Here is a 16,394-nt window from a genome sequence, read left to right on the forward strand (position 1 = left end):
AAGCTGCTTTTTACAAGTCAGTGATCTCGTGTGGGTCATGTAACTCATGCAGGATTTTGGACCCAGAAGATGGTGTCCTTGCTTTGGTCCGTGTTGAGTTGGAGAGTGTGTGCACCAGTCGGTAATTAGATGCTTTTCCTTTTCTTCTGCAGCTCTCTAGTTCTATGCCCTCCAGCTGCTGAATTCAAACTTTTTGAGCTTCAATTTCAGATTTTAGCTTAAAGGGAAAAAACACACACTTGAAATGCCCAGAACCATAGTACCGCTGGTCCACACAATAAATTTCTCAAAATGAATGTATATACAGGAAAGTTTTCCGGCAACAAGACAAAAGATTCCAGATTACTTGCGGCCCCTACCAGACGTTAAAGGAATGTGGGGAACATGTGACAGCATGCACCTGATCTTCACGAGAAGTTATGAGAACTGCTTTTGCGGGGCTCAATCTTGCACGGCACCCCCCAAAACACAAGTTTTGTGTTTTTTCGGGGTGAGAGCACAGAGCTAGAGTGTATGAGATTGCAGCACTCAAAATGGCTGCCACGAGTTTGCAGATGTCCCATTTTTTTCCTGGGGCACTTGGAAAGGAATGGTTTGAGTCTTCCTGAGACATTAAAATGTGTGCATGTGTGTGTGTTCTAGTGCCGATTGAAGGAGAACTACTGTTTTCACTCTTGCTGGGCAAGTTCATCAGGGGGCAACAACATGGGAAGGCTCCAGTGTCTAGGGCTCCCTCAAACCTGGAGGTGGCCCTGGCATGTAATTTTAACTGCAGGGGCCCTTTTCAGATCTTTTTATAAACACACAGAGGTTGAATGCGCCTCCCCACACCTCAGTCGTGTGTTCAGATAATGTCTGGAATAGGCTGGGTAATCTGAATGGGCTCCCTGTGTGAAAGCAATCGCCAAGCTGTCCGTCTTGGGCCATTAGTTGGCATTGAGTACAATTCTCAATGGGACTTGGGTGGCGCTGTGGGTTAAACCACAGAGCCTAGGACTTGCTGATCAGAAGGTCGGCGGTTCAAATCCCCATGATGGGGTGAGCTCCCGTTGCTCAGTCCCTGCTCTGGTTCACCAGAAGCGGCTTCGTCATGCTGGCCACATGACCCGGAAGCTGTACGCCGGCTCCCTCGGCCAGTAAAGCGAGATGAGCGCCGCAACCCCAGAGTCGGCCACGACTGGACCTAATGGTCAGGGGTCCCTTTACCTTTACAATTCTCAAACTGGGGAGGGGAGCGAAAATACTTCTAAGCATGTGCAAGGCATGGGAAAGGGATAAATTTGTCACTGCATGCTGCTGCAGTTCAACTTCAAAGCACCTGAACTTTCTTAAAGGTTTTATCCTTGAGCTGAAAGGAATCTGTTTCACAGGCAACTTTGAGAGATGTAGCCTCTAGCAGATCGTTCACATTTCAGGCAGCTTTAGCAACAATCTGTATTGAGTTTCACCTGATTTATTCCCTCTGCAATATTTCATGTCAGCTGCTATCACTTGGGTGTGGGTGGGTGTGAGAGAAAGAGAATATCTTATTCCAGACAGCCCTCTTCTGCAAAAAAAATAAAAAAAATAAATCAAAACGTATGGGGCTGTATTCCTCCTTAATGAATGTAGACTCATGGATATAAAGGGCTTAAATTAGTAATGTTTATTGATTTCAATGGGTCTCCTCTAAGTAGGGCTGCTGGATGCAGCCTACAGTTTAAATAAGGTTAAACTCAATGGTTTGTGGCCAACAATAGTCTCAGACAGAGTAGACCCTTTGCAGTTAAAGGATATGATTAACTTACTTCCATTAACTTCAGTGGGTCTGCTCTGAGTAGGGCTTAACTGGACCCCATACATTTAAAGCACATTTAAATCTCCCAGCTGAATCATGGGGATTGTAGTTTATTAAAGATACTGGGAATTCTTTGGGGAAAACAATGCCCTTTCAGCGTGCTTTGTGTGTAAATCACAATGAAAACCAGTTTAAAAACTAAAAGCACAATGGATATGAACACCTCCAACTCTTTTCTTTTAAAAAATGTTGTCGTTTTCCCCCAAATTTTATTTTCTAAAGGAAGAAAGATTGTCTGAAGAACAGGCAGATGCTTCAACATTCAAGCGGGCTCTTGATGGGACGTGCTTGATCGCAACATTCAAATTTATTTGGCTAAACGTTTTGGCTTCTGCCTTCATCGGTTGGGATTCCAACCAGTAACGCCAAAGGGACTTTTCTAAGTCCCAAATGATGCAATGTGGGAGGTGTGTGTGTGGAAGGCATCCCAATTTCCATCCCAATTCCTCTTTCTTTCTTTTGCAGTAATGTATGAAATAAGCATGCCGGTACTGCGATTCTAATGCTTGAACAATGTATCTTTGATATGACTTAATGCTTGTGGTTCAAGCTGGATTAAAACTCTCCACGTTCTACACATTGGTTTTTGCTTGTGGTAAAGAAGATGAGTGTTAATTCAACGGGAGCCTTTTGCTTCTCATTACTTGCTGATAACATTCCCCCCCACCCAAAAGGTGCTCTTCATGGCCCTTAGTCTTCAAAATATCCTTTAAAAACAAGCAGAGGGTCTTTCCACCCTCCCCTTTCCCCTTGAGGCAGATCTAAGTGATAATGTGAATACTTGTGTGCAGAAATTGGCATCTCAACTCACACAAAAAAGCAACAGGATGACTCCGGGGCAAAACAGAGGGGTGTGTGTGTGTGTGTGTGTATGTGTAATGTTAAAGTCACTTTGCAAACAGTTTGAAGTTTCAGCCCCCTTTTTACAGCCTGTGATGAGAGTGATTGATTTGTGTGAAAGGAAAATTAACTCTCCACACTCCAAAGATGACAATTTCCCATTAATCCCAGCTTTAGAAAGGGGGCAAGGTGGTGTTTCTCTAACACCTGATGACAGAAAAATGGCCATTCAAAGCTCCCTTCGGGCACCTGATGCTTGGGAAAGTTGTGATGTTTCCATTGTGATCTCCTAAAGACAGAATTAACCAGGGGTTGTTGTTGTTGTTGTTTAATACAAAAAAAAATAACAATAATGATGCTCCGGTCCTTATATGCTGAGAAAAGTGCATAAAAAAAGAGGTGCTGGTGAGTACTGTAAAAGAGAGAAAGCCCTTTGTTCAACTGTTAAGGACATCTGGAGATGCTTAAAGGTGTGTTTTTAATTTCTAAGGTGATTAAACAATATACAGTTATAAATACAAGTAAAATAATAAAACTATTCTACTCAGAACCAGAAAAATATACAGATTCAACAAAAGAGGTGGATTCCCTAAAACAACAGACCTTAACTGTCAAAAACAGAAAAGAGTGTATCTTCAAGTACAGCAAAAACCATCCTGTGAAGATGCTAGGCTCACTTCTGTGGGGAGGGAGTACAATAATTATATGTGCTTTATATAGTAATTTTCAAAGCAAGACTTTCATGCCCAACTAGAAAGTGTCTGTGGTTAGCATGTAGGTCTAATCCACACTTCCAGGGCACAAAACACTCACATATATATATGTATATATAGACACACAGAGACCCCCCCAATGCCTTTCATGGAGCTTTGGCTTAAAAACATGAAAACACTGTTTTTAAAAGAGAATATTCTAGTTTGGTTTTCATCTCTTAATCACAACTGAAAGTGCCCACAGTATGTCTCTTTATTTATATATTTGATTGGCAATTTAGAAAACTGCCATAAATTATTTGAAGAGTGTGTTTATTTAGTGTTACAGTCTCGGGTCATTTCTCTTCAAAGGAGACTTCAAACACATGCTTGACAATTCATGTCAACACTTGGAATTGGACACTGCTTCTCATTTACTCATAGGTAAACTAAATGGATCTGGCAGAGGCGTTGTGTGTTAAGTGTATGTCTACATTTCTGCTCCATGCAATTGCTTTTTGACTGCCATCTTATTTGCACTTGCGGTCTGAAGAATCAATAAAAAAGTTCACCAGGAAAGCTTTAGGGAGCACGGAAAACCATTTTCACTTCATTAAACGCTTTAATCTCTTCCATAATTCAGTGCGTAGGATTTGTATGGAATATATTGTTTCACAATTTTAATCCCTGTCCCCACAAATCCAGCCAACTTCACCAGATGTTTGGAAATCCAGATGGCCATACTCTTTCCGCTACATAGGCTTGACTGATCTCAAGCAAGGTGTGCCTTGTTTCAGAAGATTACAACTGCACAGAATGCAATGGACCCTTCTGTATCAATGCTGCTGGAGAATAAGAGGATTCCTCATAAACACAGGAAGGCTCATGGTTTACCTAGCTATTATGAGACATACCTGTATTCCATTACTCTTTGCCCCTCATATTGCCTAGGTCAAAGACAGGGAACCTTTGGCCCTGAAAATAATGGTGGACTACGGCTCCCATACGCAGGTGGTGCTGTGGGTAAAAGCCTCAGCGGCTAGGGCTTGCCAATCGAAAGGTCGGCGGTTCGAATCCCCGCGGCGGGGTGCGCTCCCGTTGCTCGGTCCCAGCGCCTGCCAACCTAGCAGTTCGAAAGCACCCTCGGGTGCAAGTAGATAAATAGGGACCGCTTTCTAGCGGGAAGGTAAACGGCGTTTCCGTGTGCAGCTCTGGCTCGCCAGAGCAGCGATGTCACGCTGGCCACGTGACCCGGAAGTGTCTTCGGACAGCGCTGGCCCCTGGCCTCTTGAGTGAGATGGGCGCACAACCCCAGAGTCTGGCAAGACTGGCCCGTACGGGCAGGGGTACCTTTACCTTTACCTTTACGGCTCCCATCATCATTGGCTTCAACGTTTAGAGGACCACAGGTTTCTCACACATGATTTCATAAACATAAGATATGCCATTACATTACAGTGGTACCTCTTGTTGCGAACAGGATCCATTCCAGAGTCCCGTTCGCAACATGAAAAGAGTGCAACCTGCAGCGGCGTGTCTGCGCATGTGTGGGTTGCAATTCACTGCTTCTTCGCATGTGCGTGATGTCATTTTGCGTGTCTGAGCATGCACAAGCAGTGAAACCCAGAAGTAACCCTTTCTGGTACTTCCTGGTCGCTGTGGGATGTAACCTGAAAGAACGTAACATGAAGCGGACATAACATGAGGTATGACTGTATTGCACAGGGCTTTGCCCTGCACTCATGCCCTACAGTTAGCGATGTTCACAGATGGCTGGGGGAGGCACCATCTTTATTCTTGTAGCATAATACCGTAATTATGGCATAAGCTTTTGTGGAAGAGAGTCCACGTAATCAGATACTTCTTATGATGATTGCGTCTGGTCAAGGGGGGCTCTGGACCACAAAGGTTTGCCATAAGAAATGTGTTAATCTTTAACGTGCTACGGGACCCTCTTGCTTTTCCAAAGCATATCTGCGTCAGAAGCCGATGACATCCTGGAAACACATGGCTTCACAAATGGGTCTGTGTTTGTAGGGGATAACCAACCTCTCCCTCCTCATCCCGCAAAATGATCCAATTAGCCGAGGAGGAAAGAAATGCCTCAAGAGTCCAAACTATACATGGGTTGCCTAGGAAAACACAAGCGGGACTGGAGCAACTGGTAGTAATTGAGGAAATCCTTCATGCAGCTGATTGCCATGACAGGAGAGCAAAAGCAGATTTTTGGATGCTCCTGGAGGCTTTTCTGAGTGTGTTTGAGGGAGAGAATGTTTATCAAACTTTATTTGCACATATTCTCTGGGTAAGGAATGAAATGAATTGTTCTAGCTTGGGTCTGAATGGCAGCAATCTTATTGAAAAGAAGAAAAACCAAACACGGTCAGCTTAATTTACCTCTCACGTTAACAGAAAATCCAGTATTGCAATTATCTGTCAACAGTGCTGCAGCCAAGCGAACACGGATAGATTGGGAGGAGGCTCATCATCTGCACTATGCATTTAACTTTAAATAGTCATGGCAGGGAGGGGCAGCTGCCCCTCCAATCAATAAAAATCATTAAAAATACATAGCTAATTGGGGTTCTGCCACTGCACAACAAAAGGCCTGACGTCCCCAACAAAACTCCTGGCTACACTCATTATGGCTTCCCCCAAAGAATCCTGGGGGCTGTAGTTTGTTAAGGGTGCTGAGAGTTCTCAGAAGACCCCTAATCCCCTCCCAGAACTACAGTTCCCATAGTTCCCTGGGAAAGAGGGATTGACTGTTAAACCACTCTTCACAATTGTAGTTCTGGGAGGGGACCAGTAGCTCATGGGGCTTGCAGCAATCTCAAAGGCTGCTGACATTTCAGATTTCAGCCTCTGCCCAAGTCTGTGAATCCAGTCACGAAATCCAGCCATCCATTCATCTCAGCCCTACGCTCAAATTCCTCCTTGTGCAGTTCTTCAAAACAATGCATATGTAAACGCACACTGGTAATCTGTCAGGAAAAATTGCCTTCACCAACGCAAATTGCACATGCATTGACTCTGGAATTAATGGCATTCTCACAGTTAAACAGAAAGCAGGTACAGCAGATAACAGTAGAGAGCCAACCCACAGAACAGGGGGTATCTGGGCACCCATACTCAGTTATAATATGTCCAAATTGTCCGTACTGAATGCATCAATGGAAATACTTCTGAACAACCTTTATTAAACAATGTGCCCCCACCCCACTCTCAAAAAAGCTACCCGCCCACCCTGTAATTAACCATGGCAGGGGTTTGGATACTCAAGCTAATACTTACTAAAATAACTCTTCCAGTCTTTGGGTGCTTAGTCAACATGAGTTCAAAATTATCTGAAGATCTCTGGCTGATGATTTCAAAAAGGTTGTGTGTGAGTTCCTGACTCCTCCATCTGCTACAGGCACACACAGAAAGCAGTTATTTACAGATTTCAGGGACTTTCCGCTCCAGGCCAAAATCTGGATGTGAATTTCACATCAGTATCTGTAAATCTGGAAACACTAGTGGAAGCTTGCAGAATTGTGATTGCTATGGAGAAAGAGTAGATAGGGTGAATGCCCCACAAAGTAGAAGGACTTGACGGTCACCCAGTGAAGACAACCATAAATAAGGTCCAGTCACATCTCTACTTTTTTCACTGCACACATAGAATTAAAGAGTACAATAAATGGCAACCATCACTCCTAGTCTGGATGGCTTTTAAAAGAGGATTAGTCAAATCCATTGAGGATAGGTCTTTCCATGGTATTAGCCAGGTGAAATAATTGTAACAAATGTGGGATACAAGGGACAGGACACGAGGTAGGGGTTGACTGTTATCCTTCCTGCGAACTTCAAGAAAAGATTCTTGAGGATTTCACTTGTTCTGCATCTGGTAGTGGACTGAACGGATTCACATCACGCAAACTAATGTGCGGTTATTCCTCCGATTCTGCAATTTTTTCAGTTTTGCAACTCAGCTTTAAAATGTGTATGTTATGCTAAAATAGGTATGAGATGCATGTTTTGCCATAAATTGTATATAAAATGTGCGTTTTTATGCTGAGAGGCACTGATTGCTCTTTCCATACAGTTAAATACAAGATAGATATCAATTGATAGATAGATGGGCAAAATAAGTCCAAATTTCATGCATATTTTTTTGAAATGCAGAGTAATGCAGAAATGGGATGGAAAAGGCTTATGAATCAACACATGCAAAACTGACGAGGAATAAAAATACCTGTTGCTAGTGATACAAAATGTCCTATACAGTGAAAGTGCCAAAGCTGAGAAGGGGTGGACAGTTTTACCACTAAGAAAACGATCCAGAAAATTTCAATGGCAGCAGCGGGGGGGGGGGGGGGGGATACAAGAAAGAGGGCGCTGCAGGGAGGGAGGAAGCTTTGTGCTAAATATTAGGCTTTCAAAGGGGAAAAATGCTTTTCTTGGCATATGGATCAAACTAAAGGCAAAAATTTGAAATGATTTATTTATACCATTTTTTTTTTATTTAGGGCATTTTATTGCTTCCTCCTCCCATGTCTTCAGCCCAAAGGGACTCCCAGTACAGCTTCTGTATAAGGAAATAAAACAGTTAAGCAGGGGTCCTTTACTATATATATATATATATATATACTTGCTTTCGTAGATTTTCACGGGTACAGGAATGCAGGTTTTGGTGTCCTCGGGTGTCTTTATATATATATATAAAAGCCCACACCAGACTCAGGACTCTGTGGAGAACATTTGCGAGCCAGGGCACCATCACCAAAAAACCCCTGCCATCTCACCTCTGAACACAGGAGGAAACTGAACGCAGGACCAAATAAAGTCCTCCGAGGATGATCTTAATTTGCAGGCAGATTCATGTGGCAGAAGGGGATCCTATTTATTTAGGTACCAAAAATAACACATAAAACTTATTTACTCAACCAATCACTTCACTCTTCAAGAGAAGACAGGAGATACAGGAACCGAGTCTTCTTTGTGGTGGCACCTACCTTTTGGAGCTACCTCCAAGTACATATCTATCAGGTGCCAGCTCTTTTGTCTTTCTTGTGGGGGGGGGGGTTTCTATTGAAGACCTTCCCTTTTCAACCCTTTATTCCGGTCTGCATTTGTACTGCATTTGAATACTTTTTATTACACACAAAGTGTTTTTAATTGTTTTTATATATGAAATTGATTTGAAGTATGTTTCAAATGTGAAAGTGTTTTTAGTGTATTTTAATGGTTATAATTGTTTTCATACATGACATCGTGTAACTGTTTTTACTGCTGATGTTTTTGCTTTGAGATACTTTATGGGAAATGATTCCTAAACAGAAACAAACAAATAATAAAATGGGTATACTGCTTTTCAGCCATAATGATTCTCAGACCAGATGGTGATAATGCAGCAATAACAAATGACAACAATAAAAATGGCCATGAATTAAAGCCCACAAGCAGTTATTACAAAAAGAAAGAGAAATTATAGACTATAGGGAAATATCTGTTTATTGAACGCATGAGGGGGCAGAGGAGGTATGGCTGCTGGCTATGCCCTTCACACAATAACTCCATCATCATTTGATGTGCCTATACTGTACAGTGGTACCTCGGCTTACATACGCTTCAGGTTACAGACTCGCTAACCCAGAAATAGTGCTTCAGGTTAAGAACTTTGCTTCAGGATGAGAACAGAAATTGTGCTCTGGCGGTGCGGTGGAAGCAGGACGGCCCATTAGTTAAAGTGGTGCTTCAGGTTAAGAACAGTTTCAGGTTAAGTACGGACCTTTGGAATGAATTAAGTACTTAACCCGAGGTACCACTGTTAAATAGTGGGTAGACATAACAGGCGACACAGCGACTTCTCCAAAGCAGCTATTTATTTGTAAGCTGGAACAGAACTGAACAGCAAACAGCTCAGCCGGCCTGCTTTTATAGGCAGCCGGCTGTCAACATTGTAGCAACAACAACCCAGGGTTTCCCGCCTAAAATAACTGATGTGGACCTGAGTGAAAACTATATACTCCTGGTGGCCAGTGTGAGAACTTCAGTACATAGCAACCACTGTATACCACTTTCTTTCACAAGTGCCCTCAAAGCTGTTTATCTATATCTATGTGTAGATATAATTCATATCATTACTAATCACAGAACACAATGAAAATAACAACACCAGCACCATCAATACAAAGCAAAACAGACTCAAGGTTCAAAAACCACCAAACCACCTAAAGCTAGGAAACACAAGTGAACTTTCATCACATCTGTGATCTTTCAACCACAGGCTGCACCACATCTGGAGATGCCCTGCAGCCTGAGGTGACTTCTTGCCAGGCTTCCTCTGCTCCTTCAAGATAGGGGGTGGGCTGAGTCCCATCCCAGTGAACATTGAGGGAGCAGGCTATAGAGACCTCAGCCCCATTGTGTTTGCAATCCTGCTTCCAAAACAGCTGTCTGTGCCTCCAGAAGAAGGGTGGTCCAGAAGAAATGGGCCACCACTACCGTTTGGTCCTTCCTCTCCACTGTCTCCATACTCATCCATCATTCCAGAGAGGAAAGATGGACCTCAGCTCTGAGCTACTGTTTTCAGTAGAAGCTCTGTGATCTCAAGAAGGTGTGGTTCTGCCCTCATGAATACAGACACCTGTCAGGACCAACCACAGATCAGTAAAGCCCCTGGCACAGGGCGGGGCAAACCTGTGGCCCACCAGATGCTGTTGGACTCAAGTTCCCAACAGCTTCCCTACTTCCCTAGCTAGCCTGACCAATAATCATGGAGGGTGGGAGTCCAGCAAGATCTAGAGGACTACATGTCTTCCCTTTCTTTCCTTGCACAATACTTATGCCGAGCTCACTAGGTGTTTGAAAAAACCCCACCTTCAGGCTTGGATTGCGCAGAGCCGGTGGTTTCAAACCTGATCCTCTGTATACAAAGGTCAAGCGGGTTGCCTGTTTGCCTCCCAAGCTGGCTGCAGGAATGTCCCAGGAGAGAACAAGCACGAGGTCTGCAAAGGCAAGTTGCTTCCTGAGTTAAATGGGCTTCTGGTTGTAAAGGGGATCAGATAAGCCAAACCAGTAGCCAGTACTATCATTAAACTACTTGCGTAGCAGCTTGATGGCTCCGTGAACATTTCAACCTGTGTGGCTGTTTCCCGAAATTCTCCTACTCCTGAGATAGAACCTTTTGCGAAAGGCACAGGGCTGATGCACAGATGCACCTGGTCAGTCGGTGGAAGGTCCTGGAGATGTTTTTCACAGGCTTTCCTTTGCTATACACTGGTGCGAATACAGATATTTGTGTGTGTGTAGCTGAAGCATGTAGTTACATGCAGGTTCAAGTAACTAGATACACAAAACATAGAACAACATTCTAACCACTGCACAATTTTCCTCCTCTCACTGCTGCTGTTTCAGAGTCTTGCCTAGTCTCCCAGAATACCAAGCTTTCCAGTCCAGATAACCAGTGCAGTGTAAAAACTAAGGTCTTAATCCTCTTATGGGCAACAGTGAGTGGGGCCAGAGGCAATAGTGGAGTGAAGCGTTGAATGTAATTGTTACCTTAGTAGAGTAAGGTCATTTCTATTTTTTTAAAAAAATAATTTTTATTCATTTTTCAAACACATAATAAAAGCAAACAAAACACAAGACAAAAACATACAAAACATTTAAACATGTATAATTTCATAATCTTATATTCATAGACCTTCTTTCCTCCGACTTCCCCATACCTCCCTTTCGCTGCATCCTTATTTTGGAATTCTTTAGCAACCCTTTAGTCAGTTTATCTATTAGTTCCCTTTCATTACGTTTCCATAAACTTGTTAGTTACAGCTGTAATTCTCTACTTCTTACCCCTTGACATCTTAACATTCCTCAATTTTACAACAATTTTTAAGATATATTTTGAATTTCTTCCGGTCCTCTTCCACTGTTTCTTTCCCCTGGACGAGGATTCTGCCGGTCATCTCTGCCAGTCCCATAAAGTCCATCACCTTTGTCTGCCATTCTTCCAGAGTAGGTAGTTCTTGCATCTTCCAATACTTTGCCAGAAGAATTCTTGCTGCTGTGGTAGCGTACATAAAAAAGGTCCTATCCTTCTTTGGCACCAATTGGCCAACCATGCCCAGGAGAAAAGCCTCAGGTTTCTTAGGAAAGGTCCACTTAAGGACTTTCTTAATTTCATTATAGATCATTTCCCAAAAGGCTTTAACCCTCGGGCAGGTCCACCAAAGGTGATAAAAAGTACCTTCAGTCTCATTGCATTTCCAACATTTGTTATTGGGCAAATGATAAATTTTTGCAAGCTTGACTGGGGTCATGTACCACCTGTAGATCATTTTCATTATGTTTTCTTTTAAGGCATTACATGCCGTAAATTTAACACCAGTGGTCCATAACTGTTCCCAGTCAGCGAACATAATGTCATGACCGATGTCTTGTGCCCATTTAATCATAGCTGATTTCACCATTTCATCCTGTGTATTCAACAGCAAGTTATACATTCTTGACAAATTTTTTGTATTGGGTTCTAACAATTCTGTTTCTAATTTTGACCTCTCCTTCTGAAATCCTATTTTCCTGTCCTGCTTAAATGTCTCATTTATCTGATGGTAATGCAACCAATCTCGAACTTTGAACTTTAATTTCTCATAACTCTGAAGTTTAACCTTTTCACCATCTTGTTCTAGAATTTCACAATATTTTGGCCATTTAGAGTCCATATTAAGTTTTTTCACCGCCTTAGCTCCCATTGGTGACAACCACCTGGGAGTTTTACTTTCCAACAAATCTTTGTATCGAGTCCAAACATTGTATAATGCTTTCCTAACAATATGGTTTTTAAATCTTTTATGCACCTTTGCCTTGTCCTACCATAAATATGCATGCCAACCAAAGTTATTGTCATACCCTTCCAAATCCAAAATGTCTGTGTCTTCAAGAAGCAACCAATGTTTCAACCAGCAAAAAGCTGCTGATTCATAATAAAGTCTTAAGTCCGGCAGGGCAAAACCCCCTCTATCTTTTGCATCAGTTAAAATCTTAAATTTTATTCTGGGCTTTTTGCCCTGCCAGACAAACTTAGATATGTCTTTCTGCCACTTCTTGAAACAGTCCATCTTGTCCAAAATCTGTAACGTCTGAAATAAGAATAACATTCTAGGCAATACATTCATCTTGATAGCAGCAATTCGGCCTAACAAGGAAAGTCTCAACCTAGACCATATTTCCAGATCTTTCTTTACTTCTGTCCAACACTTTTCATAATTGTCCTTAAATAAATTGACATTCTTAGATGTTAAGTTCACCCCCAGATATTTCACTTTTTTCGTTATTTCCAAACCCGTTTCACTCTGAAACCTCTCTCTTTCTTCCATTGTTAAGTTTTTTTCCAGCACTTTCGTTTTCTGTTTGTTCAATTTGAATCCTGCTACTTGACCAAATATCTCAATTAGTTCTAATACTCTTTTAGTGCTAGTGTCTGGCTGTTGCAAAGTTAATACTAGGTCATCTGCAAATGCCCTTAGCTTGTAATGTTTAACTCCGACCTGAATTCCTTTAACCAACTGGTCCCTTCTAATCATATTTAACAAAACCTCCAGGACTGATATAAAGAGCAAAGGGGATATTGGGCATCCCTGTCGTGTACCTTTTTCTATTGATATTTCTTCCGTTACCACATTGTTTACAATTAATTTTGCTTTTTGTTTAGAATATATTGCACCTATACCGTTTTCAAAGCCTTGGCCTACCCCCATCCCTTGGAGATTCTTCTTCATAAAGCTCCAACAAATATTGTCAAAGGCTTTCTCCGCGTCCACAAAAATCAAAACAGCCTTCCTGTTAATATCAACTTCTAACAACTCCAAAATGTCTATAATGTTCCTCACATTGTCTGACATATGTCTCCCTGGGAGAAAGCCAGCTTGGTCCTTATGAATCTCCCCTAACAACACTCTCTTCAATCTTTTTGCCAAAATGTCTGCAAAAATTTTGTAATCCACGTTAAGTTAAGATATAGGGCGGTAGTTTTTGACCTGGTTCTTTTCAGTCTCTGTTTTCGGTATAAGCGAGATGAAAGCCTCTTTCCACGATTCAGGTGCCTTTTTCTCCTCCAAAATTTCATTGCAGACTTCCTTCAGTGGTTGTATTAACCATTCCTTCAACACTTTGTAATATCTAGCAGTCAAACCATCTGGTCCTGGTGATTTTCCCAATTGCATATTCTGAATGGCACCCTCTATTTCTTGTTCTGTTATTTTCTCATTCAGGATCGTTTTACTTTGTTCTGAAATTTTTGGTAGCCCATATTTTTTAATAAATTCTTCTATTTCTTGTTCGTTAACTGGCCCTTGTGCATACAATTTCTTAAAGAAGCTTTGAAAACAATTACTTATCTCATTAGGTTTGTGGATAATCTTCCCATCCATTTCAAGACTTGTCACTGTGTTCAATTTCTGCCTCTTTTTCAATTGCCATGACAGAAGTTTCCCACATTTGTCTGCTGATTCAAATGTCTTTTGTCTCATTTGCTTTATCTTCCATTCTATTTCTTGATTCATCAGTTCCATGTATTGCATCTGATAATACTTTATTTCTCTCAGGATCTCATGAGACTTTGGTTTAGATCTCAATTTCTTTTCTCCTTCTTTCATTTTTTCTAAGATTTTTTCTTTCCTCTCATTTTCTTTTTTCTTTTTTATGGAATTCTGTTGAATTAGGAAACCTCGCATCACAGCTTTGCTAGCGTCCCAGATTGTTCTTTTCTCCACTTCTGTTCTCAAATTTATCTCAAAATAATCTTTCAATGTTTTTTGGGCCTTCTTATAAATCTCTTCATCTCTGAGTAGGGTGTCATTCATTCTCCATCTAAAGGATCCAGTTGTTGTTAATTTCATCTCCATCTTTACCGCATTATGGTCGGAGCAAGTTTTTGGGCAGATTTCTACTTTTTTTGTTCTTGGCGCCAGGCTACTAGTAACCCAAATTTGGTCAATTCTTGTCCATGTCATTTTTGCTTCAGAGAAAAAAGTTCCCTCTCTCTCAAGAGGGTTCCTTGTTCTCCAAATATCAATCAAGTCCATAGTTTCAATCATTTCAAAAAAAGTCTTTGGTAGTCTCCCTTCCTTAGAAATCACTTGTCTCTGTGCTTTATCCATGTTTGTGGAGACGACTCCATTCATATCTCCCATCATTACGATTTTATAGTCTAAAAAGTCCATTAAGGTCTCATGCAACTTTTTAAAAAATTCGGCCTTCCCTTCATTTGGCGCGTAAACTCCAACTATCAAAATTTTTTCTCCTTGAATTTGTATTTCAATTGCCAGGTATCTTCCTTGTTCATCTTTGAATATCATTTTTGGAGCCAATTTTTCTTTTGCGTAGATCACCACACCTCTTTTCTTAACTTTGTCTGATGAAATAAATTCCTGTCCAAGTCTCTTATTTGTCAACAATTTCCTGTGTATCCTGGCAATATGAGTTTCTTGCAAACATATTAAATCTAATTGTTCTCTCTTCAAAATATGAAAAACTTGGCGTCTTTTTCGGGGAAGGTTCAAACCGTTACAATTCCAACTAAGAAGTTGTAGAGACATTTTGTTATTAGGTTCCTGTTCCTCCAACTGCTCCAAGCTTTTGTTCTTCCTCCGATGGTGGTGGCAAGAGTCCAAATGATAAATTTGCAATGTCAGTTGATTCTTTCTCCCCTACTGTTCCTTTCTGCAGGTCTTCTAAGTATCTCTCCAGAAACTGTTCTTTGTCTTGAATTGTTCTTATTTTAATCTTTCTTCCTTTGAAATTAAAGGATAGTCCTTGTGGGAACTCCCACCTGAAAGGTATGGTATTTTTCTTCAGCAGGTCGACCAAATCTTTATAGCAGGTTCTCACCTCCAAGATATATTTAGGGATGTCCTTAAAAATCTGTATTTGACAGTTCTGAATCACCAGTGCCTTTTGATAATGCAGGTTCAATATTCTATCTCTTTCTTCCTTAGATCTCAGTGTAATTAGACAGTCCCTTGGTTTCTTGCCCTGCCTCCTGCCCAGCCGAAAAGCTGTTGTTATTTCAAACTCCTCTTCTTCCCCCCATTCCTCTTGCCAGAATTCCGCAAAGTTCTCTGTAAGGAATTCCACAAGGCTGTCCCCCTCACTTTCAGGAACTAGTCTTAATTTCAGGTTTTTCTCCTTCCTCTGTAGTTCCAGTAAGGCCAAAGTTGCATCATGTTCCTTCACTTTTTTTACAATCGGCACAAACTTTTCCCTTGTCTCCTCTGCAGTATTTTTTGCACTTTCAGCAATCTTTCGTGTTTCAGCACTTTCCTGGATTAATTTATTAATAGAGTCTGTATTAGATGTTACGCTTGCAGTGTTCAAGTCCAATCTTGCTGTCAGTTCTGTCAATTTTTTGGAATTTTCTGTGGACTGCTTTGTCAGTGCTTCCAAAGATTGATTTATTTTAAGCAGTGCCTGTGTCATAGAATCCATAGATGCTGTTGTTGCCTTTTCCTGTGCAACTGGTATTGTACCTGATATTGAGCCCCTTTTCTTTTGTGCAAGCTTTGCTTTAGATCTGGTTGCTATCTCATCTGCTGGGCCACTCATGTCCTCAAGGCCGTTCTCACAGGAAAAGTTTACAAGTGGAAAATCCCACTGTTTCTTTTTCAATGTAACAGTTTCTCTTTAAACCCTCTAGAGGGAGCATTCAATTGTATCCAAATGGAAAAGAGAGACAAAGAAGCAAGGAAACATAGAGCAATGAACAAAAAGTTCAAGAGTCCACACTGTAAATCCTCACTTTTTTCAATGTAACCAAAAGTTCAGCAAAATAATTACATTAAAGTCCAGTAACTTTGTTTCAGACAAACCCCACTTTGTATCCAGTCTAAACTGACAGTTCACTTTCCCGGTGCCTTGCTCAGGCAGCCCGACCTGGGGGATTTAGCAGTGGGAGACCCTTTTTTCCATCCAATTATTTTAATGCAGGTTGGCAATGTCCAATTTTCTCCCCCCCTTCTCCTGCCTGTTGGGGGGAGGTCTGA

Source organism: Podarcis gaigeae, assembly GCF_964106915.1.
Source record: "Podarcis gaigeae genome assembly, chromosome: 6".
NCBI lineage: Eukaryota > Metazoa > Chordata > Lepidosauria > Squamata > Lacertidae > Podarcis > Podarcis gaigeae.